The following is a 25,149-nucleotide window of genomic DNA, read 5'->3' on the forward strand; positions in this document are numbered from 1 at the left end:
GACATGGTATGTTTCAAAGACTGCAGCATTGGTCAATGCACATATTTCATTATGTTGCATTAAGACCAAAACATGAAGCCAAAGAATCTGTAAAACATTTTTATGTTACACTATTTGCAATAATGGATATTTATTCTCATTAAAATAAGAAAGTATAATACATCATAATTTTAAAATAAGACTCATTACATCTTTGCCTTTTAATACAAATACACAACGTTTGAGGGTACATAATTGAAATCACTTCTCTAATAATTGAAATACTTAATTATACTGTTGGTTCCACATGCAAGCATAATTATATTAAAGCCTATTTCTTTCCTTTTGGCTTTTATTTGCTTGTAAAAATCAGAGGTACTTTAGATAATATTCAATTGTTTTGGTTATTAAGTTCTACCGGCTAAAAGTTGTTCATCAAAGCCATATTAAATACAAAGAATTTTTAAAAGTTAGCCCTGGAGATGTAGTAAATTTTCAGGCATTTCCTCCTCAACATTCAAATAGAAAATCTGTTCACTTTTTAAATTAAAAATGAGAGAAGAAATGGTATTCAGACTCCAATGAAAGCCTGCTTTCTATGAAGAAAATGTATGGATTTTATCACGATCTTATTAACATGTCAAGTTGTAATTAGGTATTTTCTGAACAACTTTCACAGGGTGATTTTGCAGGCCTAGGGATCATGAAAACTATAATCTTCTGAACAGTATCCAGACCTACATTTAACACCTGCTTTTGAATCGGAAACAAACTAAGCCCCAACAGACATGAACATATAGATGAAGTTGTATTTTCATCTATAGTGTTATTAATTCAATAGTAGAATGAGATTTTCATATTTGACTTGCATCTTGCCTTAACTATGTGAACTGGTGCACTGGATTAACCCCCAGGCTTGCTAACTTAGTCAAACTCTATCCTGTATTCCCCCTCTCCCCTCATAGCAGCCACACTCACATAGGTCAGCCCACACAGCTTTTCTTGTTCTTTTAACACATCTCTGATCAGTGCACACTTTGTTTTTAATATTATTATCCTCCGTTTCCTAGAGAGGGTCATTTTCTCCCCCACTGGTAAAACAAAAGCTCTTTATTTGCAGGGATTATTATGAGGATCCAATGTGGAAATTTTAGTAACATTGTTCCACTAACTTTATAAAGGCTTAAAAAACTTGAGACATTATAACTCAGTCATTGTTCAGATGGAAAGCGGCCGGGCCATGGTCCCTGAATACATACTCTCTCTAGTTCCTAGGGGAGATTGATTCAGGGTGCACCTCAGGAAGACTGCTTTGTTTTGATCTAGAATGCCGAATCCCATGTGAATTATTTCCTTGGCATTATAGGCTGAACATCCATGAGTTTAGGAACACATGCTGTGCCTATAGTTTATGTCTAGACTATAAGCAGGCCTAAGGAGATTGTTCTTAGCCTTTTTTCCCCTGTATATCACCCTATTCACATTTAGCCTATTAAATAGGAAGTGGGAGAAATCCTGATGTTATGTTACCTCACATCTAAGGAGAAAACATCCAGTGAGAGGGACCTGGGAAGATGAAGGGAGCTTTTAAATGCTTTGCCCCTCCAAGTTAAAGATATTCTTATCATTTTAGAACTGGAGATGGGAATATCATATTCTCAGGAAGAGGTTTGGAAGGGTGTCAAATACAAGGTTAAAAAATGCTTCTTATAACATGTTTGTATCCCCTCCAGCCACGATCTTCTACTCCATTCTCATTGAGAAACATAGATAAAGAAAATAAAATCATCTAGGAAGGGTTCATGTTGAACCTCTTTGAAAACCCTACATTCTTCAGCATAACATGTTTGAGATAAAGATGTGCTCAACAAATGTTATAAAAATCAGACTTTTCCAATTTTGTTTTTTAAAACAATATAATATTGATGAAAATCTGAATATTCTTCCTAATTTACAGTCAGCAAACACATGGTACAACTGGGTAGTATGCAGCCCCAACAGGAGAAAAGCTTCAAATAAATTAGATATCAAAGAAAATATAATTTATGATTTATGACTACAGAGAACCAGCATTGTGCAGTTTTTAAAACCTAAGGCTCTCAAGTCCACATACTTAGTTTTAAATTCCAGCTCAATCATTGACCAGCTGTCTGACAACAGACAAGTTTATTAACTTCCCTAAATCTCAGTGTCCTCACCTGTCAAATGGAATGTTAGTAGTTCTTATACTCATAGAAAAGTTAAATGACATGATGAAAGTAAAGAACATAGAGCAAGGCTTGGCTCAAAAAGGTGTTACTTTTCTTTCAGTTAGTCTATGTAGAACTAGAATTATATTGTAGCCTTTTATTATTGTTCATGCTTTCAAAAGTATATGTCATTTGTAAATTAATCTTAGATGATGATTACTACCTGAAAGTTCTAGGTAGTAATCCAGTGAATGACATGGAATAAAGTATTGTTGATAAATAAGCACATACTATGAGAATAAGAAACATCAAAAATTTTTTTAAAAGATGATTTTGTTATTAATTATTCTGATAGGAAAGATCTATCCTTAAAAGCTAATATGAGGGCTTCCCTGGTGGCGCAGTGGTTGAGAGTCCGCCTGCCAATGCGGGGGGCACGGGTTCGTGCCCCGGTCCGGGAGGATCCCGCGTGCCGCTGAGCGGCTGGGCCCGTGAGCCATGGCCGCTGAGCCTGCGCATCCGGAGCCTGTGCTCCGCAATGGGAGAGGCCACAACAGTGAGAGGCCCGCAAAAAAAAAAAAAAAAAAAGCTAATATGATACATATATATATATATATATATTAGTTTTGCTGATATATCAGTCAATGCTACTGAGTTCCTAAAATGCAAAATTCTTTTCTAAATGGATTGAGAAATAATAAAATGTGTTAAAGGCACCACTCCTTGAAAAACAGTTTATTATCATTTGGGGGAGAAAAGATAATAATTTTTGATTTTCCCTACTGACAACTCAACTCTGCTGCAAAATCCATTTAATGAGAATGAATGCATCACTTCTCAGACAGATGCAAACAGCTAGCAACATAGAATAGTAATTAAGAACAGGCTCTTGAAATAAAATGACTGGATCTAAATCTTGGTTCTGCTACTAGCTTTGCAACTTTGCCCTCTGTGTCCATGTCTGTTAAATGGGGATAAAAATAATACTCGTATCATAGGGTTATTTGAAGGATTAAAGAGACAATATTTGCTACAGGGTTAGGACAGCATCTAGCATATAATAAGTGACAAAATATTACATTTGCTAACTTGTCACCCTAAGGTTTCTGTTTTGCTTTGGCTGAGTTTCATCAGTAATTGAAAGAGTGCTTCTAACTTCTACTGGGCTAGATTAGATAAAGATCCAGCTCTTGTCAATAGTGTGCTTAATTAAGCAGAACAGATAAGAATATCAATAAGCACTTGAAAGAAGCCTTAATATGGATAAACTTAAGGAGAGCTAATGGAACATAGGTAAATGACTAAGTATGTGCCGGGCTCTTTCAGATTACCTCCAGGTGCATGGCTACTGTCTCATCCTATTCTAATGTATTCAAGTAATAACATCTTACAACTCCTTTGTATTGTTCTGGAAATTTGGAGCCCCAGTTTGTGAAGGTACCAGAAGTTCATCTGCAGATCAACTGTTTGGAATTCAAAAGATATTTTTCAACAGGAACGATGTTCTGAGTGGTAGTTCTTAGGCCAGCCTAATGGATTCAAATTTTCACTGAAGCATAGTATCCCATCAACTCTGACTGACTCTCATTGATACCATGCATTTTGTATTTCTGTTTAATATGCCAGAAGCGAATATCCCTGTCTGCAGTAGCAGTTCATTTGCTGCAACAGGAAAGACACACTGGTTATTCTAGGACACCAATGACTAATTTGTCAAATCCCCATTTCTGCATAAGATAATTTTCCTCCTTATTTCTGTACCTTTGAGGAAGAGGACATTTGAATAATATAAACTCATAGCTGCAGTACGATTTATATTCTTTCTAGTCCACATCATCAGATATGAACTAAACTTCCTTTTATTTTTCCTCCCGCACTGCCTCTGCTTCTGAAAGAGGACTAGAGGCAGAGGTCAAGGAAGGAGTATATACTGCACAGGAGTATTGTGGGTTGTCCTGAGAAGAGCAAGGGCCCCCAGGCCAATGACGGCATTTTTATGACTGTCCTCATCTCTGCTCTCTGAGATTCCAAAGGCTGTTAAAACTTTAGCTATTATTTCTGTAACTTCCAGTGACATTTGTCATATCAGTCCCCTCTCCAGATAGAATACTACCCTCCTTCCTATCCAAATCTTTCTCCACCTCTCAGAAAATTATCACATTTAAAAAACTCCACCTGAATGGAAGATTAATTTCATCACTCTTTTCTCTATGGATCTAAGCATCTCCAGGATGTCAGTTTATAATTAAGACTAAAAATTAAACAAACAGCAACCCAAATGTAAAAAGACTATAGCAGTTTCAAAAGTGAAACTTTTTCCAACTTTTCATTATTTTCTCTTTGAAAATACATATGGCAAAAATAATACACACATTTTGTTGGATTGTGTTTCTTTAAATGCTGAATTTCATGAAGCATTAAAATGGATTTGGTATCAACATACTGAAGACTCCTGCAACTACCAAGATATCAGCTGTCAGTACTGTGTCATGGAGATTCCCCCTTAAAAGTATCTCACACAAAAGTGAAGGAGATATTTGCAGACAGCTTTGTCATTTAGACAACATCTCATGGTACATAGATGGATCCTAGCTGCTGTACTCATTATAAAATGATTTCACAAATTTAGAGTGACTAGAATCCTCCAATTAGACGCTTAATATCTATGGATGTACTAGCTTTGGTATTTCTTTAACTTCAATGTGTGGAGCTTTGTGATCTAGTGACTTCCTCTTACCTTTCTGCTTTTAAATGTTTGTTTTTACGCTTTGGCTTCATGGTGTTTATTGGCAACAAGAGCAGCTTAGTGTCTAACACGTAATACATTACTCAATACACCTTAGCTTTTATAAAGAAAGAATCAATGCAGCTGCATCGTTTCCCCTTTGACTTGCTGTGTTCAACAGAAATAATGCACATACAATGATATTAGATAATGGAACTGCTTCTACCATTTTGGCAACAGCTGGAAAGCCTGGATAAAGTGAAGTGATTGGTGACCTTGGGTACTCCTTGACTTCACTACATTCTGCCCTCGATCGGCCAAGTGATAGGGTCAGTAGCCCCAGGTATCCCGCAGACAGCACTTTTCTCTATCCTTACTACTCCAGATTTCTGTCTTTTTCCATATGCAGTCCCAGAGCTTATCCTTTCATCTGTGCTCACAGAGATTTGCCTTCATCTTTCTAAATAAGATGATAAAGGATGAGCAATTAGAATGTGGTCTGGAGAGGGCTCTCTTAAAATATTTTTCTTTCTCTTCATTTCTCTTCATTTCTCTTCAATTTCCCTCTCCTCTCTTGTTCCAAATTATAGTACATCCTTATTCTCTGCTGTTCAGATAAAATCAAACAAAACAAGTTAATAAAATATAACAGTACCAGAATTTCTATCTTGACTCTGTTTCCTTCTAGCCACAAGTTTCACATGAGGTGGTGTGGCTGGGAGAGTGAAGTAAGAAGAAGAAAGGTCTTGGAAGCTTGAGAGAGAGGGGGGAAATTGACAGGGTGAGACATGAAATCCTGGTTGAACTAATCACTGGTAGAGCGGTTTTTATCTGAGACATGAAGACCAGTGCTGATTTTGCTTCTAAGTTGATGCAGAGCAAGAAAACAGGCTACCCTTGAAGCTAAGCCACTTTGGTTTAGAGTTAGAAAGTTAATTCAATATAAAGCCCATAAAATGCTTCCTCCAGATGCCTCCCTCTCTTTCTCTCTCTACTTATTCCTGCCACCATTCATAAGAGTTCTATGACTATAGACTCTTTCCAGCCTAAATTAATCTCTATTCCTTTCTATTCTACCACAAAATTAATCTTCCTAAAACATTTCTTAGATGACACTCTCCTGGTCACAGGCCCTGGAGGTGGGGAGACTTGGCTGCCCCCTGCTTAGCTTTGAAGTGTAATATGATTAGCTTGTCAATGCAAGTCGCTAACACATCAACTCATTCATCATTTTCCCACCATTTCTCTGTTAGTTATCTTTGGCTGCAAAAATTCTGAGCATTTTCACTAAATGGATGTGCTTAAAGATGTTTCCAGACCACACTGATTTGCCAAGAGGGACTTCTTAAGAAGTGGAATCCAAGTTATTTGAATACAATTTTTTTACACATGTGAACAGCCATCCTATTCCTCTGTAATACCATTTATATCCTCTACATGTCAACTAACCAGTCAAGTGTTGGCACAAACTGCATTAATGGAATTTCTTTCTTATTTAAATAAATCATATATATATATATATATATATATATATATACATACACACATATATTCTATATTATACATATATTCTCTATATACATTTTATTCTATATACACATACTATATTCAAGTGGCTCCCTCTTTTCCAAATTGTCTACTTGGGCAATGGTTCTCAAAGTGTGGTCCCCAAAGGAACACATCAACATCACTAGGGAACTTGAGAAAAATGCAAATTGTCAGGCCTCACCCAGGACCTAGAATAGGAATCTCTGGTGGTAGAACCCAGCAGCCTGTGTTTTAATAAGTCATCCACATGATTTTGATAAACTTTGAGGAACGCTGATCTAATGCTTACCAATTCTGAGTTCATTTTACATAATACAGTGATTTTTGTATATATAATACTCTTCTAGGTCATACCTACTACAGAATGAGTGTGAGTTTTCATTATGAAAGTCTATCTGAAATTTTTGGAAAATGGCCACATGATATATAGGCTTTCAAATACATATACAGACATACATACAGAAACATGCACGTACATACATCTAACAATTCAGTATATTTTTCCAGGCACAGTTTGAAGAACTTTACATATATTAACTCCTTCATTCCTCAAAACAAACTTAAGTGGTATTATTTATTTCCCATTCTACACATGGATATAGCCAGGCTCAGAGGAGTCTAAGTAACTTACCCATCACCACAAAGCCAGTTGGGAAAAAGCAGGGATTTGAACGTGGTAATCTAGTACTCCATGCTTTTAACTACTCTTCATGTTACCTATTAAATAAGCAGCCTCTTACTCTTCTTAGAGTTATTTTGTTTTTAAAAATACAACCGCATCATCATAACCAGAACATTGAACATTTATGAAAAACTTGAAGTGTTATCCCACTTTGTTTAATTTAATCTTTATTTACTTCCAATTTATACTAGCTAAGAGGCTTAGTGAGGCTACATGATTTTTTCAATTCCATATAATTATTATATTTTTTCAGCTGATCTGTTTTTGAGTATAATGTACTTTCCCTTATACTTTTAGTTTTTAAAAAATCAGTGTAAATTCACTGATTAAGAGGTTACTCTTTATTTTTAATGCATATCAGAAGATGGAAGACTGTATATTTTTATTTCATGTAGACACAGTGATAGTAAATAAATCATTCCAGGGTTAAATATAAAAATCATATTATTTACAGATTGGTAAATATTTACCAGCATTTTATCTTCTAGGGCTAATACACAGAATCTTCCTCTGCAATATATTTAATATATTTTACTGTTTATAAAATTACTAATATCCAGTATATTAGAAATAAATTGCAAATTGAATTATTACACAGATTTAAAGTATAATCTTTGTTAGCTACATGTGTTAGCAGAAATTGTTTTGCAGTATATTAAATATAAATCTGATGAAAATTAACATGAGCAAATATTCAGTAGATTGTCTGGACCAGTTATCTAGATTGTAGTTATTTTGAAGACTTTAAAAAATGCAAATAGAAGAAACTTTTCTCATTTATTGAATATTAAGATTAGGATATGTGTTTTTTAAAAGTTATTTTTCCATCAACCCATCTTCATTTTAATGTTGTCTTAAAAACATTGGTGTTTTCTTTTTCATTGTCCAGTACAAAGACATCTGAAAATACAATTCAGTAATTCAAATGCACTATGAAGTTTAACTGCCTTTTGGGGATTCAATCATCATTTGATTTAATGTTGACTGTTTAATCATATTATAAACCTCTGCAACAGGCCTGCATAATTGCCTCCTTAGCAAAACAGAGTAAACAGCTTACCCTGCAACTCCAGTTCCTTAAGAAGCCCATTACTTTCCTGAAAACATCAAAAGATTTGTCAGCATTTCCATTATCTACCCCATTTTCTAGATCTGATAACTGGCTATAAAATTTTACTCTGGGCTTAAAATTGACATTTAGTATTTTGACCATGAAATAAAGGCAGTCATACTCTGGGAGAGAGGGTAGGGTTCTTTTGCTATCCGATTCGAGTTAGGCAAATTGTTTTTGCCCAGGCTATAGCAACTCATCATCATAATCACTGCCATTTACTGAGTACTTTCTGCCAGGCGCGTGATATACACGATATTGAATTATTTTTAACAAAGTTCAACAAGGTATTATTCTCAGTTTGCAGATGAGGAGACTGATACTTAGAGGAGTAAAGTCCTTTTCCAAGTTTACATAGTAAGAAACTGAGTTCAAATACAAGTTCAGAGGACCATGGTGCTTCCTACTATGGAACTGCTGATTAACCTCACCTGTGCACATGGGGTAAGAGGGAGGGACATGAGATAATAACGAAAAATAGGGTTTTACATTTCAACAGTCAACCTACTTCACCTCTATTGCCAGAGGCGACTGTCTCATTTCATAGTCAATTATAGCTCCCATGGATATTTTTGCAGCCTATCTTGAAGGGAAAAATTATACTAATAAGTCAGGATTAGAAAAAGACATTCCACTCATTTGACAGCTTGCCATGTTTCCATAACAAACAACTATTTAATTAGAGAAAATGAGTTTTGAAAATAATCCCTTTCATCCAAATATAAACTAGCCAGTCTAGGTATTTTTATTTTTAAAAAAGCTCGTAATACCATCCACTAACTTAAATAACAATCGTCTCCCACATATGTTCTTTATGACTTCTTCAGCAAAAAACTCTGCAAATACTTTCTCCCAGAGAAAGTTTAGGCACCTGACACCTGGACTAATGTGACAGATCACATGGCTCAGCATGTTGGAAATTCACTGTAACTTACAAATACAACTAAAATCGTTCTGTAAGTGCTGAACAGTGTTGATGTTGATGCTAATTCTGTGGCATCTTGACTTTGGGGATGAAAGCAAATTTCAGAGACAAGAAAATTTATCTTCCTATGTTAAAAGGCAGAATATGTTAGCCTGATGGAAAATTCATTTTCTGTTCATTTTTTGTTTACTTTTCCAGTGATGGCAATCAACATCATCCACATCAAAACTTTATTAGGTGTCTAGTTGGTACTGTGAAGTTGTTTGTCCTCAGAGCAACGTTAAAGCAATATTTTGTAATAATCTAAACAGGAAAAAAATTTGAAAAAAAAATAGATATATAACTGAATCACTTGGTTGTACACCTGAAATTAACACAACAGTGTAAATCAACTGTACTCCAATATAAAATAAAAACGTTTTAAAAAGAATAAAGTTAAAGCAGACCTAAATCCCCTCAAGGTACCCAGTTTGGCCAAGGTCTATTGATTTGACATTTTAGCCTGGCTTCATGATTAATTGTAAAGTGATCAATTGGGGTGACTATGCAGTAAGCAGAATTGAAAACTTAACAGCAAGAATCACCAAATTGCCTCTAGCCATGTCCGTTAAAACTGTCTGCAATTTAACTTCACATACAGGTTCTAGGATCTTTTAAATCCTTTAGAGAGTCAATACTGCCAAATATGTCATCAGCATAGATCTAAGGAGAACCAATTCTCAGTTAAACAGACTGATTTCATCCATGGCAAAGCTGATTTTTCAGTGTTTGAGAAAATCATTTAAACTGATCAGAAGTCTTCAGAGGATATTTAGGTGATAGGTAGAAATTTGATTGGTTTTCATTCCCACAAATGGCCTATAATTCAGTAGTGACTGAAAGAGAATGTGCATAAAAAATTCTAACAGTTCTTTTCAACCCCCAAACTGGATGATTTTACTCACCTGAGGGAAGACGAGACTCAAAAACATCGTACATTTTAAGCAAGGACAGTCATCACGGAAAGCAGTCATGCTCCAGCATGACACTTCATCGGGAAAGCAGACTCAGTCCTCCTGGCCAAGATGTCATTGGAAAGTTTGTTCCTTAATAAAACAGGATGATTCTCCTGCCCATAGCAGCACAAAAATAGGTTTGAACTGATATTCCTCTTTTTCCTTGAGTAAAGACATACACTAAACATTTAAGTGGCCACCTATCTCTTGTGTACTTTCTGCTTTACTCTTACAGATCTTTGATAATTTCCAGAACCTTATAGATCACGGGTCTCCCAGGGAGTGAGTGGGTTGATTAGGAAGCCTCAGGTTGCTGGATTAAAAATGAAAATGCCTCTGATCCTGAAATTCATGTCAAGACGACTTGTCTCACACCATTTGGATTGTCTGTGTCTCAGACTCACTGCTGCTTTGCGTGCTTTATGAATTCTCCTCCTTGGTCTGGATTTCACCTTGACTACAGAAAACCTGTTTTTACAGTTACCTTTATCCAGGTTTTATTTCCTGTCTGAACTGTTCAGTCTTAGAGCACTACCTAATGCAAACTGAAAAGCAAAACCTTAAGACAAGTATGCCTGTGTCTCTGTTTTTGCCTGACCTCTTGTTACATCTAAGGGCCTGGTTGGCTCCTGGGGGCCAGAAACTGCAAAGTCTAATTCCTACCTAAGGTCACAGAATAGTCTGCCCAGAAATGGTTATGGCCTCAAGGAGCCACAAAGGGGCGGCAATGATTCATCTTGGTGATTCAGAATCTCCAATTCTGCTCTTCCTATAAAGGATCTGAAGTGGAAGCCAGGGTAGGTTATAGTGATAGTATGATAGACACTCACCACACCCACTTCTTCTTCATAAGTACATATCACATATCTGTCCACATTTCTCAGTCACCGTTGCTGGTAGAAGTGGCCATATGACTGACTTCTAACCGACAAAACCTGAGCTGACATGATATGGACTATTTCCTCACATAAAATCCTCTTATGAGATTCCTTAATTAATGATAATGAGCACCACATTTGTATACCTTATTTAGAAAAATATCTATGAAAGTCTTTTGCTCATTTTTAAATTGGGTTATTGGTTTTTTGCTATTGAATTGTAGAAGTTCCTTATATATTTTGGATATTAACTCCTTATCAGATATAGGGTTCATAAATATTTTCTCTTATTCCATAGGTGGTCTTTTCATTTTATTGGTTATATCCTTTGCTGTGCCAAAGATTTTTAGTTTTATGTAGCCCTATTTGTCTATTTTTGCTTTTGTTGCCTGTGTTTTTTGGTGTCACATCCAAAAAAATCATTGCTAAGAACAATATCAAGAAGCTTTTTCACTATGCTTTTTTCTAGAAGTTTTACAGTTTCAAATCTTATGTTTAAGTCTTTAATCCACACAAATGGCCAACCAACACATGAGAAAAAAAAATGCTCAACAGTACTAGTCATCAGGAAAATGCAAATCAAAACTACAATGAGATATGAATCAAGAATCTAACATCCAATGTTGTAACTTATGTGTGAAGGCAAGAAAGTAGTTTTCTCAGATACACTAGAAATCATATTATTCAATATTATTATGAAATAGTTTATAAGATGTAAAACATGGGAGTGAAAGAAAAAACAATGCTACCTGGTCAAGAATAAGGGAGTCATGGTTTTAATGGCATGTCAATGAACATTAAATCTACATAAAATAAACACCTAATATATCATAATTTGTAGGTTGTATTTAAAGCAGTACTGAGGATGACATTTACTTTTCTAAATGCCTATATTAAAGACAAAAGTTCTCCAATCAAAAAACTTGACTTAAGAAACTGTGAAGAAAGCAAATAAAACCCAAAGTAATAATAAGAAAAAATAATAAGAAGAATCAGTGCAGAAATCAATGAAATAAAATCAGAAAGGCAAAAAAAGGTCATGAGAATACTCTTGAGAGTAATTCATTATCTTGAGTGTGATGGTAGTTTCACACATGTATACCTATTTTAAAACTTCTTTAATTTTATATTTCAAATTCACACGCTTCATTGTATATCATTTTTGTTTCAATAAAATTGTTAAAATTTTTATAAAAAGAGCTTGAAATAATTATTAAAATTTATGAGATACAATTATCAAACAATGCAATCAAGTTTTCCTGAACTGAATACCATCAGTACCTAGATTAAGAGGATCCACTGAGAACCCAGCACAAGAGTGGAAAAGACCTACTCCAATATATATCATTGTGAAACTTCTTAAGGGGCTCACAGGGGATAGAAGACACCAGAAACTTTCAGAGGTTAAAAAAAAAAAAAAAAAAAAAAACTCAAGACAACCAAACTAATAAAAACCATTTTTCTTTTACAGGATTAGAAAACACAGTGGCAGTTTGACTTTTCAACAGCAACTCTGGATACTTGAAAACAATATAACCATATTTATAGAATTCTGAAGGAAATGATTTCTAATCACAAGTGTTATACCCAGAATTCAAACATGATTAAGCTGTAGATTTAAACAGAGGGAGAGGAGGAACTGTTTAGGTGAGGGTTTGAAATCTTCAGAACAAATATGCTTTGCACATGGATTACAGAGGCTCTTCTGTATAGCAATCAGAGTTCACGTTATGGTTCAGGCTCATTGAGTAGAGGTACCTGGCAGCCTATAAACAATAACAGGTGAGGGGAGAGGGAGAGAGAGAGAAGGGAAAATTCTACCTGCTAAATGCTCAAGGGACATTCAAAATTCACTGGTCTATATCTCTACCTTATTGGTACAACAGGTGAGCAGTGGAATTTGGAGAAAAAGCTTAGTGTTGTTGTTTCATACATTGCAGCTGAAGACAGTAACATTGTTTAGGTAAAATTTGATGTATTATATTTGATGTCCTTGGCAGTATCTTATGTTTTCTTAACCTTCCTTGGAAGTTCAAATTATTCCATTTGCACTCCTAGAGTACTACTTGATATCTTTTGTAACTTGCCTAAGATGGCCAACTGTTGACTGGATATAATGTGATACAAATAGTTACTCCTAATCCTTGGTTCATGGTCCCTACCCCCTCCATCACTCTCTACCCCCAAGTGACTTTGAAATTTTTCACCAGTCACAAATCAATCAGAATGAACAATATAAAATCATGTTTATTTTGTAGGTAAAAAATTCTAAAATTTCAACAATTTGATATTTCATTATAATAGGTGTATAATAAATGTGAGTGTTTGAATTAAATGTCATTCAGAAATTATATAAGTCCATAAAAACATAGAAAGAGACATAAATGAAAGGTACAGAATGGAATATTCTAATATTTAATATATTTTCTCTAATAATGAATGTGGGTATATTTCAAGGGTGCAACGCTGGTTTAAAATTTAAAATAAACTATGATATACTTAATGAAATGTCTAGGCAAAAAGTAAATAGAAATATAGTATATCAGAATAATATGATAAAAGATTTATTTAGACATTATGCAAAAGCCTTGTGCCAAGTATTTTGTTTGGTGTTAGGAGGCATATTAATAGATATATAAATATTAATATATTTCTACCTGTTTTATGTTATTTAGAACAAAATTAGAATTATTATCTAACATACTACTATCCCAGAACCCATACAGAAATTGCTTGTGTAGGGACAAATCAATAAATATCTCAAATAAATAAATTGTACAGATCCCAGTCTCTGAATAAAAAAAAAAAAAAAATTATAACAAATGATAAATTTAAATATCATTTTAAAATTGAGAACCTTTTATTTGAGAATATAATGTATTAAAGTTTGTGAGAGGCAATGAAACTGTTATTCAAAGAAGTACACTTCCTTGAAATTTGTTATTGATAAATTAGAAAAAAAAAGGAATATAAATATATAAATAAAATAGACTTTCAGGGGTCACTTATTAAAAAATAACACAATTATAGGAAAGTATGAGTAAAAAATTAATATGGTAAAGCAACTAGAATAAACAATAATTAATTACAATTAATCAGTAACTTAATGAGCTAATTCTTTGAAAAGAGCAATAAACCCCTCTAGCTGATATAATGAAATATATATATGAGAACAAATTTCTAACTCTGAAAATGAAAATGATCATATAGCTACAGATAAATATAATTTAAACATTGTAAAACCATCACATTGGGAAACCCTGTGCTAACATACTGAAATAGGTAATTTCCTTAGAAAAATAAAATTACCAAAATTAATTCAAAAAGTAGAAAATGAGAAAAGTCAATTAACCATAAAAAGCTTAGTAAAAGAAAATTAGTGTCATAAAACCCCTCTAAGTAGAATCTCCTTCATTTTTTCCATGGGAGAAAAATACAAAATTTTCAAGGAACAGGCAGAGTATATTCATAGAACAAAAAACATATAAAATTTTTGGAAATCCCCAATTTAAAAAAGAAAGAAATCAACATTGCAATTGTAAGAAAACCTGAAAAAATGACTTGTACAAAACTAAATCCTTCAAACATATCTCATTTACAAATGACTTGGATTTGGATGTGAGTGTATCACAAGAGTTTATTATTATATAGATGGTAGAGTAGGTGCACATTAGGAAGCCTATCAATGTAACTCATAAATTATTAAGTCTTAGAAGGCAAAATCATATGAGATGGGGTTTAATTAAATTCATTTTTCCTTTCTGATGATATTTAGCAAACTTAGGGGGGAAGAATACATCCTTAACACACAGTGCAAAAAACTGAAGCTAATCATCAACATTAGATTTAAGATGAAATGTAAATGCAGCATTTCCATTTGAGATCTATAGAAAATTACTTTTTGAAGATATAACATATATTCTACTCAAAAAAGAGAAAAGCATTCTGTGTTCAAATGCATGTGAGAATGTCTCACATTTATTCTCAGAGGGTGTGCTTTTGTACATGTGTGTTTAAGAAGACCTAAGAAACCCTATAGTAAAATAACCTTTTTAATTTTAACTAAGCATTGCCACAGTAATTTTTTACAGTGTTATCAACTATAGACATGATGTTTCACATTAGCTCCTCAGACTTTAATTCATCTTGTAGATGAAAGTTTGTACCCTTTTACCAACCTCTCCCTGTTTCCTCCCCCCACCAGGCCATGACAACCAAATTACTACTTTCTGTTTTGACTTTTTTTCTGAAGATTCCTTATATAAATGATGCAAAAAGTCTCCTTTTGAGAAGCATGCATATTAAAATCTTGTAGAACACTGCAGGTGTTACCATTTTCAGAAACTGAAGACTCAAGTCATATCCACTGAAACCAGGGATAAGACAGGATCCTTATGTTGAGGAAAGTCGTTTAGCTTTTTTTTTTTCTTCTTATATGTAAATTTCAATTAAGAAGACCAGGAAGGAAGGAAGAGAGAGGGAACTAGGGAAATAACCAAATGGCAAGTATTAGTAAAGAAGAAACATATTTTTAATGTTCTTAAATTTACAAGATTTCTTTAATCCTAACTGCATCAATTGAAAAGCTTTTAAACCAGGGAGTGTACTAAAATAGTCAGTCACAAAGTCAATATATAAAACTTAGTATCTCTTCTACATTCCCGGAAAAGATCATTTACTAATTATAGTTGGTATAAAGCTCCCATTTCCAAGAAAAACAAAACATGTAATACAGCTAAGAATACATTTTACAGAATCTAAGTAGTGTTTATATGTAAAAAATAATTAAAACTATGAAGTTGTTTTTAAAAGTATTTAAAATATACAAAAGTGTAACAAAATGCGCTATGTAAGAAAAGTACAGAACTATATTCATTGTTATAAAAATGCATAAAGTCATTTGTCCTGGATGGCAATCTTAATGCTATAAAGAAGCTAATTTTTCTCAATTAGATCTTTAAATTTACAATTACTTCAATCAAAATACCATTTTCTTTCTGGTATTCAAATAATTTGTCCAAATAAATGTGAAAAATTAATTCTAAACCTTATGCAGAAAAATTAAAATAGAATAGCTATCAAATCATGGAAAAGAGGTGAGTAAAGAAGTAGTTTTTGTACTGCCATATATTAAAACTCATTAAAATTTCATAATTATAAATATGCTGTAGTGATAATAATAATAGCTATACATATAAAGGAAATAGGATAGAATATTAGAAAAATTTTCCAAGTATAATAAGAGTGCAATATAAGTATTATGTAACACGTTTAAAAGTCAATATTGTACCACCAGTGGTGAATGAGAGCAATGCCCAATCCAGGGCAGCTAAGGTGTTGGAAGAAATCTTATTTTATAAGCTGCCAAAGCAGAATGTCAACTGTAATAAATTTTCTGGAGAAATGTTCATCAGTAGGTTTCAAAAATGTTCAATTTGTATATGCCCTTTGGGCTCCGACTTTCTTCTCTTTCTCCTTGAATCAGTATAAAATTTTTATTTCTAGTAATTCATTCAGAGATAATTACAAATTTCACAGAGATATACTCTTGAGGCTGTTAATCTCAGTGTGGTTGAGACTATATATATTTTTTTAAAAAGAAAAGGACAAAAAGGAAAGAATCTAAACATCCAACTGTAAGGGTTTGGTTTAAATATAGTTATGTTTCAGATAGGTAATGCAAATGATGCTATTATTAAGATTGAGGGGATAGATCTGTATGTGACATGAAAAATGGTTCACAACATGTAAGAAAATTTACAGTACACAAATATACATATATAAATTTTACACATGAACACACGTACATAATGTATATTTATATATGTATGCTGTGTGTGTGTGTGTGTGTGTGTGTGTGTGTGTGTGTTGCTCTCTCTGTCCCTTTCTCTCTGTCTCTGTCTCTCTGTCTCTCTCTTCAGAGAGAGATGAGAATATCTGGTATGGGTTTTTGGCCATTCACTCCTCCACTCAATTATTATGTTCCATGGAATTTTAGAATTAGAACTTAACCCCTCTTTCTCAAGTCTCTTCACTTAATTAGGATTGTCTCCTGTCTTTCACAGGTGAAGGTCCTTGCTATGTTTAGAGCTCATTGCCTTGTTTCTGTCAAAGAAAGACGTCATCTTCCTAATGAAAGCTTCTGTCTCACTGGGGTCATTGCATGGGAGCCTCTTTTCACTTTCTAATAAAGGGGCGACATTTTCTTCATTGGTTTTGCTCTGTTCTGCCATATGTGCATGGCCTGGCACAGTAAGTGCCTAGATCCACAGCCGTTCACTTGGCAGAAATTTATTTCCTTGATTTGTGCATATATTGGTTAGGTTGTAGGCTGTAAATTTCTATACTATTTTACTGGGTGAGATGAAGTCAATAGTAAACTAATTCATTCAATTGAACTAAATTTTGCTATAACAAATTGTAAGAGGTGTCCAGATTACTGTGAATGTTATATCAAACCCAGGACCTTTGGTTCACTGTAGCCTCATGTGGTCTGTGTCACGAGACTTTCCTTGTACTGTAATGCTTTGGTGACAAGAAATCATATTTGCTGTGCATTGCCTTTGCTGCTGGAGCCTGACAGTACAGGCACAACTTTCAAAGTTAAAACAAAATATCTTATAAAGCAAACAATTAATAATAATAAATTACCCAATGTAATCCAAACATATTAGACATTAAAATGTGGAATGTTTTCAAATTATACTTATATCCAGTTCATTTACAAAAAATGATAAATAATATTACATGATTTCTCTAATTTGTCAAATGACAACTCAGGGAGTTTGCCAATTTACTGAATTATTATATTTTATTTCTGTTTTGTGACAAAGTATAAGAAGCTCTGAGAAAAATATATTTTTGAGTGATTAAAGAAAACTAAATAATATCCTTCCTTAAAATTGGTAAAATAATCATTATTTTACTGATGATAAGAAAAGTTTATTTTCCTGGACAAATTTTACACATACTGTCCCTTCAGTGTCATAAACAGAATGCTTAAGGCCAGAAATATCCAAACATATATTTTTGGTCTGTTCCACAGTAAAAAAAAAAAATTGACTCTAACTCAAAAAGAAGAAAATCTGTGATTTTATGTGACAGGTAGTTCTGGGTTTTATTTTAAGGTAGATGTTTAACATTAAACCTGTAATTCCAGTGAAAAATTATATTTGCTCATTTTCAAGTATTCATACAGCCTATGTGACTTAAAGACAATGATGTCCCAGCTTGTAGAAAAATCTAATTACTGATTCTACTTTTCTTCTGGTTTTCTCTCCCTCTCCTTTTCACAGCTTTGTCCATTTTATCTGCTCAGAAAAATAAGCCCGAGAGCCTACATACACAAAGAAAAGATAAAATGTCACCTCCAGAGCTTTCATCAAAGGCGACTCAAACTAAATATTCTAACAAAAGGTAAAGGAACAATGAACTAAAACAAAGTAACAAATATGTAATGAGCTGCAAAAAAAATCGATCAATAATTGCACCTGAGATCTGTGAAAATTTTACCGTCCCTGATCCAACCAAGAGACTCTTTTGCTGCAGTATTTTGTGAACACAGCTCTCCTGTGGGATCGGGCTGCAGAGGACATTTTAGTGGGAGGACGAGAGCGATAGGAAGAGGGGTATGATTCATGTTCAGCATCTCAAGTGGAGGAAGGAGTGCAAGCATTGAATAATGAAACAAAGACAAGATATTCTGCATGCCAGGAAGGTGACTGTTAGAGAGCTGTTAGAATTATTTAAAAAGGTTAGTCTATGAATAAACATGCTTCATCAAGGTCTCTTACACATGCAAAGAGAGATGCTAATGAATAATAAAAGAGTAATGGGGACTGGTGAAGAAATGAATTTAATCTTATCCAAAGCAGATACAAATTAATATTGGAGCAACATTTTTGTAATCACTTCTCAAGGCAAAAATTCAATTAATGTGACTATATCAATATTTCAAATCTTAGTCCCTTGAAAGTATACTTGTCTCTCTTCATATAAGCTTGCTCTCCTCTGCGAATGGCTGTAGCTCACCTTGTCAATACTTGGGGAGACTTCTAAATGGTATAGTTGGAGGATATTGAGACCAGTTTTATAAATCACAGAGCTATGATGCAGAATTTCCTTACGGCATGTTTCAGTTAGGAAATTCATGTTAGAGAAGAGTAATTATTCTATAGAAAAGAGATATGCAAGTCCAGAACAGTTTCACTCACTTCATGATTTTATTTCCTGCTTTATATACACAAACACATATATATTCACACACACACGCAGGAGGGAGAAAACTGTGATTTCTGGAGGATTCACATTTTTAAGTGCATGTTTTCAGTCACGTAATAGGTGTGTATATATTATATAATATACATATGTTTACCCCTATAATATATGTATTTAAATAACATCATATCAAATGGATTAGCACAGGAAACCACCACCAAAAGGAGAGTAGTTCTATCAGTGAGAAAACAATCATGTAAACCAAGGTTGACAAAAATGTCTGCATCTGAGCTAAATTTTATGCTTTGTCACAGCTTGCTTGAAAACAGGAAAAAGAAATTGAATATTTTCCTTGGAATTATTAATATATCTGATTTTTTTCCACTAGAGATTTATTTTATCTTATATCTTTTTCTTTTGTTGGTAGTCACTAGATACATTTTATATAGTGAGTTATATTGTATATATAGTATCCTATTTGACATACAATATAAATGCCTGTCATAGTTTGTTTAAGGTGTCAGAGACTTAGAAAAAGTTTATGAAACTAAATGGACTCCTTGAATAAGTGTTTTACAGCTGGGCAGAATGTGTTGTTTATGTTGTAATGCCCTGACAGCTTTATATAATGAGAAGTGCTAACGCCACCATACTATGATAGATTGGACTTATTTGAAGCATGGTGCTGTAGACAAATATCCTTACATGCTGTTGTTTGTAAAACCAAATGACGATCCAAAGCAAGCCACCCTATTAAAATAACTCTGGACAATCTCACTTCTGTAGTTTTAATAGACAGTGTATCATTCCCATAATGCGAGAAACATGAAATGGTTTCCATACGCAGTGAGTTCCCTAGAGGGGCTGGGATTTGTCTCATTATATAAAGCTTTTCCATCACTGTTGCAATACCTCTTCTCATCTTTGCTTCTCATCCGAGTGGAGAATTTTCTGTCAACAGCTTTAGCCTGGCTAAACCTGCATAACACAGAAAAGAAATATACTGGAGATAATATTACTTCTTTCTATTTATGTAGAAAATTATACCCAGTATTCCTGCCTGAAAAGGATTACTCTCTGATGTGGACAGCATTCTGCACTCTCATTAAGAAAGGCAATCTATGATTTTATTTTATTTTATTTTTTAAAGAAGTTGGATGTGGCAGGAAATACTATCTGAGAGCTCATGCTGAGAAATTCACCAGGGGGAGAAAATCACCACTTGTGATTTCTCCTCAGATGCCTTTGGGAACTAACAGTCCAATACTGTACCGAGAGCTTCCCATGGCCAGCAATCCTACCACCTGCCTCAATAATTTTGATGGGAGGAAGAAGGTTAATATGATGGAATAAAATGAACTTTGTCAAGTAATACTAAAGTTCAGTTACTAACTGACAAGCCCAAGGATTTTCTGAGAAAGGATGTTACTGTGCTCTGTGATTCTCCTTGACTTTCTGCGGCTTCTCTTTGCTTTATTTCACACAGGTCCTTTGAGCAGCCATTATCTCACACCAGAGGGACTTCTTGTCCTCCCATGCTCCTTTATATCCTCGTCGCCATTATCCTCATCATGGTTATATCCTCTTCCTCCTCCTCCTCCTGTCATGAATCATTGGATACTTACATCAATCAATATAATTTCATCATCAAAACAACACTTCTGTGTATTTTTATGTTCATTGCACATTCAAAAATGTGACTTAGGACATACTTAACTTCTTCAAAGTCACAAGCTAGTAAATGGAAGAAATAAGATCCAAAACCATGTTTGAATCTAAAGACAAGGCTTTTAACCACTCTGCGATACTGCTTCAACAAGGATGTTCCAATACTGTTGTTCTTCAGGCATATTTCTTCTATAAATTTAATCCAAACATCGAGTGCTATTGTTAAATTGCCAGATTAGGGTAAAGTCCCTTGAGAGGCCAAGCTTCTCCTTAAGGATCTACCTCCTAGACATCAGGCTTATGGAAAAACATGCTGTGATGTAACGTGCAGCAGGAAGAACAAATTTGCATGCATGGGTTTGTTCTTTGACAAGCAATCAAGTGGTTTAATTTTATTTGACACTGATTTCCAAATGGTTATACTGGACATATCTTTAAAGGCAGTTATAGCAATGAAATGAAGCTTGGTTTTTTTTTTTCTTTGTTCATTTTAATAATTTCTCACATAGCAATGTAATTTTCCTTGTATTTACAAAAAAGAATTTAAAATTTAAGTGGTGATGGAAAAGGTGAAAACGTGTGTGGTCCATTATTGCTTTTAATAGAAAAACTGTATTAATCAGACTGATGTAAGATAAACGGGACAAAATAAAAATGTTCAAAGAACTTAACTCCCCAGTAAAGAGGGGAATTACTGAGGAAACCATCAACACCTAACCAAATCTGTAGCAAACACTGTCATAGGTAAAGGCGGGCAGAAGGTAATCCTATGGCTTGCAGATAAATTTCATCAACTAAATAAAGCACTCTCTTCAATGTACTTTGAATCAGTCCATGTTACCTTTTATGGAGTATCTTCTAGATCCCATTCTATGGATAAAATAAAATAAATATGTTTAAGATCAACACTGAAAAGCAAAGCTATATAACCTAACAGTAGAAGCCAGCAGATGACTATTCTGTTATTTCCATGGATATTTTTAGGTGTGTGGTTTTCCAGTATCCATCTTCTTTAGGGGAATTATCTCTTCCTCATTTCATGCCATGATAGTTGGACTGTAATGTAAGTCATGTATTGGCTCTCACCATGCAGTTGAAAAGGTTCCTGGCAGTTCCTTTAACAACTCCTTTTTTTTAACAGCCCCAGTATTGCAAAAGAATGTATAATCAGACCCTCTCTCTTGGAACACTGAATCTTGAGTGAATAATGCAAAGATGGAAAAAGTGACTGAGTTTTATTCTAATTGTGGTACCCTGGTGACTGGGGCGGGGGCAATTCCTGCTCTAATATTTCTAGAACTTCCAGGACTCCCTCAAACTTAGTTTGCTAATGTTACCTCTGTATTAGTAAGATCCCTTGTATCACTAAAACTAATTATTTATTTATTTAAATAGGATCGTTTTCTATTGCTTGCATCCAGAACAGTAAATGGCTAAAATTCAGAAAGCCAAATATAAATAGCCAAATTTAATTGGTAAACTGAATTCATGTGTCCTTAAAGACAATTCCATGCCAAACCATCATATACTCTTAAGGTAAAGAAAGGCTAATTTGATGATCATCTTTGTTAAAGGTAATTTACTTTCCCTGTCTATTCAGCCGGCAAGTCTAATGGTCTGCCCTTCCAAAATGAATCTCATACCTAGCTGTTTCCATCATGACTTATAAAAACCTTGTCCAGGTCACCATTTTCTCTCTTTGCTTAGCAGATGCCATATCATTTTACTTGTCCTTCATTTTTTGCTCTACTCCAAACTAACATCCTCTTAACACACAAGGAAACATTTTAAAAATATAAATTCAATCATTTCGCTTCCTCCTTAAAATTCTTTGATAACCGACAATTATACTTCAGATAAAATCCAAACTACAATGCTTTGTAAGGCCCCGGATAATCTAGCCCAGGGCTCACTGTTAAACTTTATCTCATGTCACTGTTTCACAAGCCACTTCTACTTTCCTTCAGGTCTTATCAATTTCAAAACGGCTCCTCACTTTAAGCTTTCAGATCTCACCTTAAATGTTACCTCCTCAGAAAATTCTTCCCTAACAATCTCTTTTCACTTACTTGCCCTTGTTTGTTTGCTTCATGGTTTTATTATATTTTAAGTATATACTGTTTGTTTTTCACTTGTTTATCATTTGTGTATTCACTGGAATGTAGGATACTTGAGGGCAAAATGATTCACAGATACATCCCCAGTGGGTCAGTGCAATAGAGCCCACGGTGGCCTCTCAAATAGTTTGTGAAGAAGTAAATGCATGTTTTCTATGCAGATCAGCACGGAATTTGCTTTTCTTATAAGAACACAGCTTATTATCCTCTTTTCCTTAACATGAAAGAGTTTTTGTTTTAATTCCACATTTCATGTTTTAGTGCTTGAAAATTTCATACAAACCTTTACGTAAGCTTGTCTTTTATAGGATATAAAATGAATAGTATTTTGAAGTGTTAATGCCTATTTCCTTTGGTTTGTATAACAGTAATGAGATTAAAATGAATATAGTACAGGCAGGAAATCTACTAAAATTTCACCAGAGAATAAGCTTATAAAATACTCCTTGTGTCAGGGGAAACCTAACAAATCTTTTCTCTACCTGTAAAACATTTTTGTGTTATAGAAAACATGAGATTCCAAGATCTCCTGTAGACAGTGGAATGCTACATTTGAATTACTATATGCTGTGTCAGACAAATTCCTGTTTTTTTCTCTGAACAATACACTCAAAGAAACTCTCACTGAAATGGTTATTGAGTTAGAAGGAAAGAGAGCTCAACATTTTTGAGAGAAAAAATTCAAATTCTTCCACTTTAGAGCAATTATGATAGTGATTAGAACTCTGCAAGACAGATCATTTCCATGGAAATGTCAACAGGTTTCATATGAAAAATAGTATAAGGAGTGCTATGCTCCTTTTTTTCATGTTCCAGCAATACTTATCCACCCAATGAAGAATTAATAGAAGTTAGAAGGGAACGTGTGCAGAACTGAGATAGCAAGATGTTCTAAGAATACAAATAAAAATTGAGAAAAAAACCCTGGCAAATGAAATGTGCACTCTGATTTCTATTTGAGATATAATTTTCACATTTAAGTTGTAACAAAATGTGAAATATGATACTAGATACCATTTGTTGGATCTAGTCTGGGCAAGGAGATTAACAGGAGAAAGTCTATTAGTCTTTGCTTTCTCTTTTTTAGAAAAACATGGTGACGATATTATTTCTATGAGGCAAACGTAACATTTCATTACTGGAAAGGGAAGAAGAGAACACTGATAAGCTCTTTTTTTGTTTTTTGTTTTTTCTGATTATAGCGTTTGATCTAAAATATCACTAATTTTAGATTTAAATGATCTAGTTTAAAAAGATGTTACAAATGATTAACTTTTCACATGGATGAGGCCAGTGTTCTAAATCCAATTTAATAAACATTTTAAAATATTTGCTATTTAGAAAACACTAGGCAATGGAGTTTTTCAAAGGTGTACAGACTTTTCTCAAGTGAGTTTCAATTTACCAAGATATATAAGACCTGCACAAATTAAATGAGAAATGAGAAATCCATGCTTCTCAAAGCTTAATGAAGGTAATCTCTTGGAGGTCATAGTAAAATGTAGATTCTGTTTTAGTAGATTTAGTGTGGAACCTAGAATCTGCATTTCTAACAAGCTCAGGAGTAATGCTGATTTAGCTGTTTTATGGACCAAACTGAGCAGTGAAGGTATAAAGGATAGTTGTCTGAAGTGGGTCTCAAAGAGTAAGCTTTCCCTTGACTAGAAAATTACACTTATAATGACTACCTGTGGGATGTTGACTGGAGATATTCTAGAAACTAGGAAACTGTGTAAGTGAAGGAACACCAGTAGGAAATTGTCCATCAATTTTGGATGGAAATTGGTAACTATTATGCCTTTTTTGGAGTGAAGGATATTGGTCACCTGCTATGTGCCAGGTCATATACAAGGTTTTACTATATATAGCTGGTACATTTCAAGATTTACCACTGGTTAGTGCAAATGTTTATTTTTGAAAGTAAAAAATCAAAGACACCATCTTCCCAGAAAATTGAACCTTTTTTCCATGTTTCTTCTTTCCTAGTATACCTGAGCATCTCCAGAGATGCTTTCATATGTAACTACTAGTTCATTTTGTGAAGTCTTATTGCAAATGTAATTACCACCATCCTGCTCTTTTGCTCTGTAAGCTCCTGCCTGGTTTCTTCTGGCC

This window comes from Kogia breviceps, chromosome 16 (assembly GCF_026419965.1).
Source record: "Kogia breviceps isolate mKogBre1 chromosome 16, mKogBre1 haplotype 1, whole genome shotgun sequence".
Lineage (NCBI taxonomy): Eukaryota > Metazoa > Chordata > Mammalia > Artiodactyla > Physeteridae > Kogia > Kogia breviceps.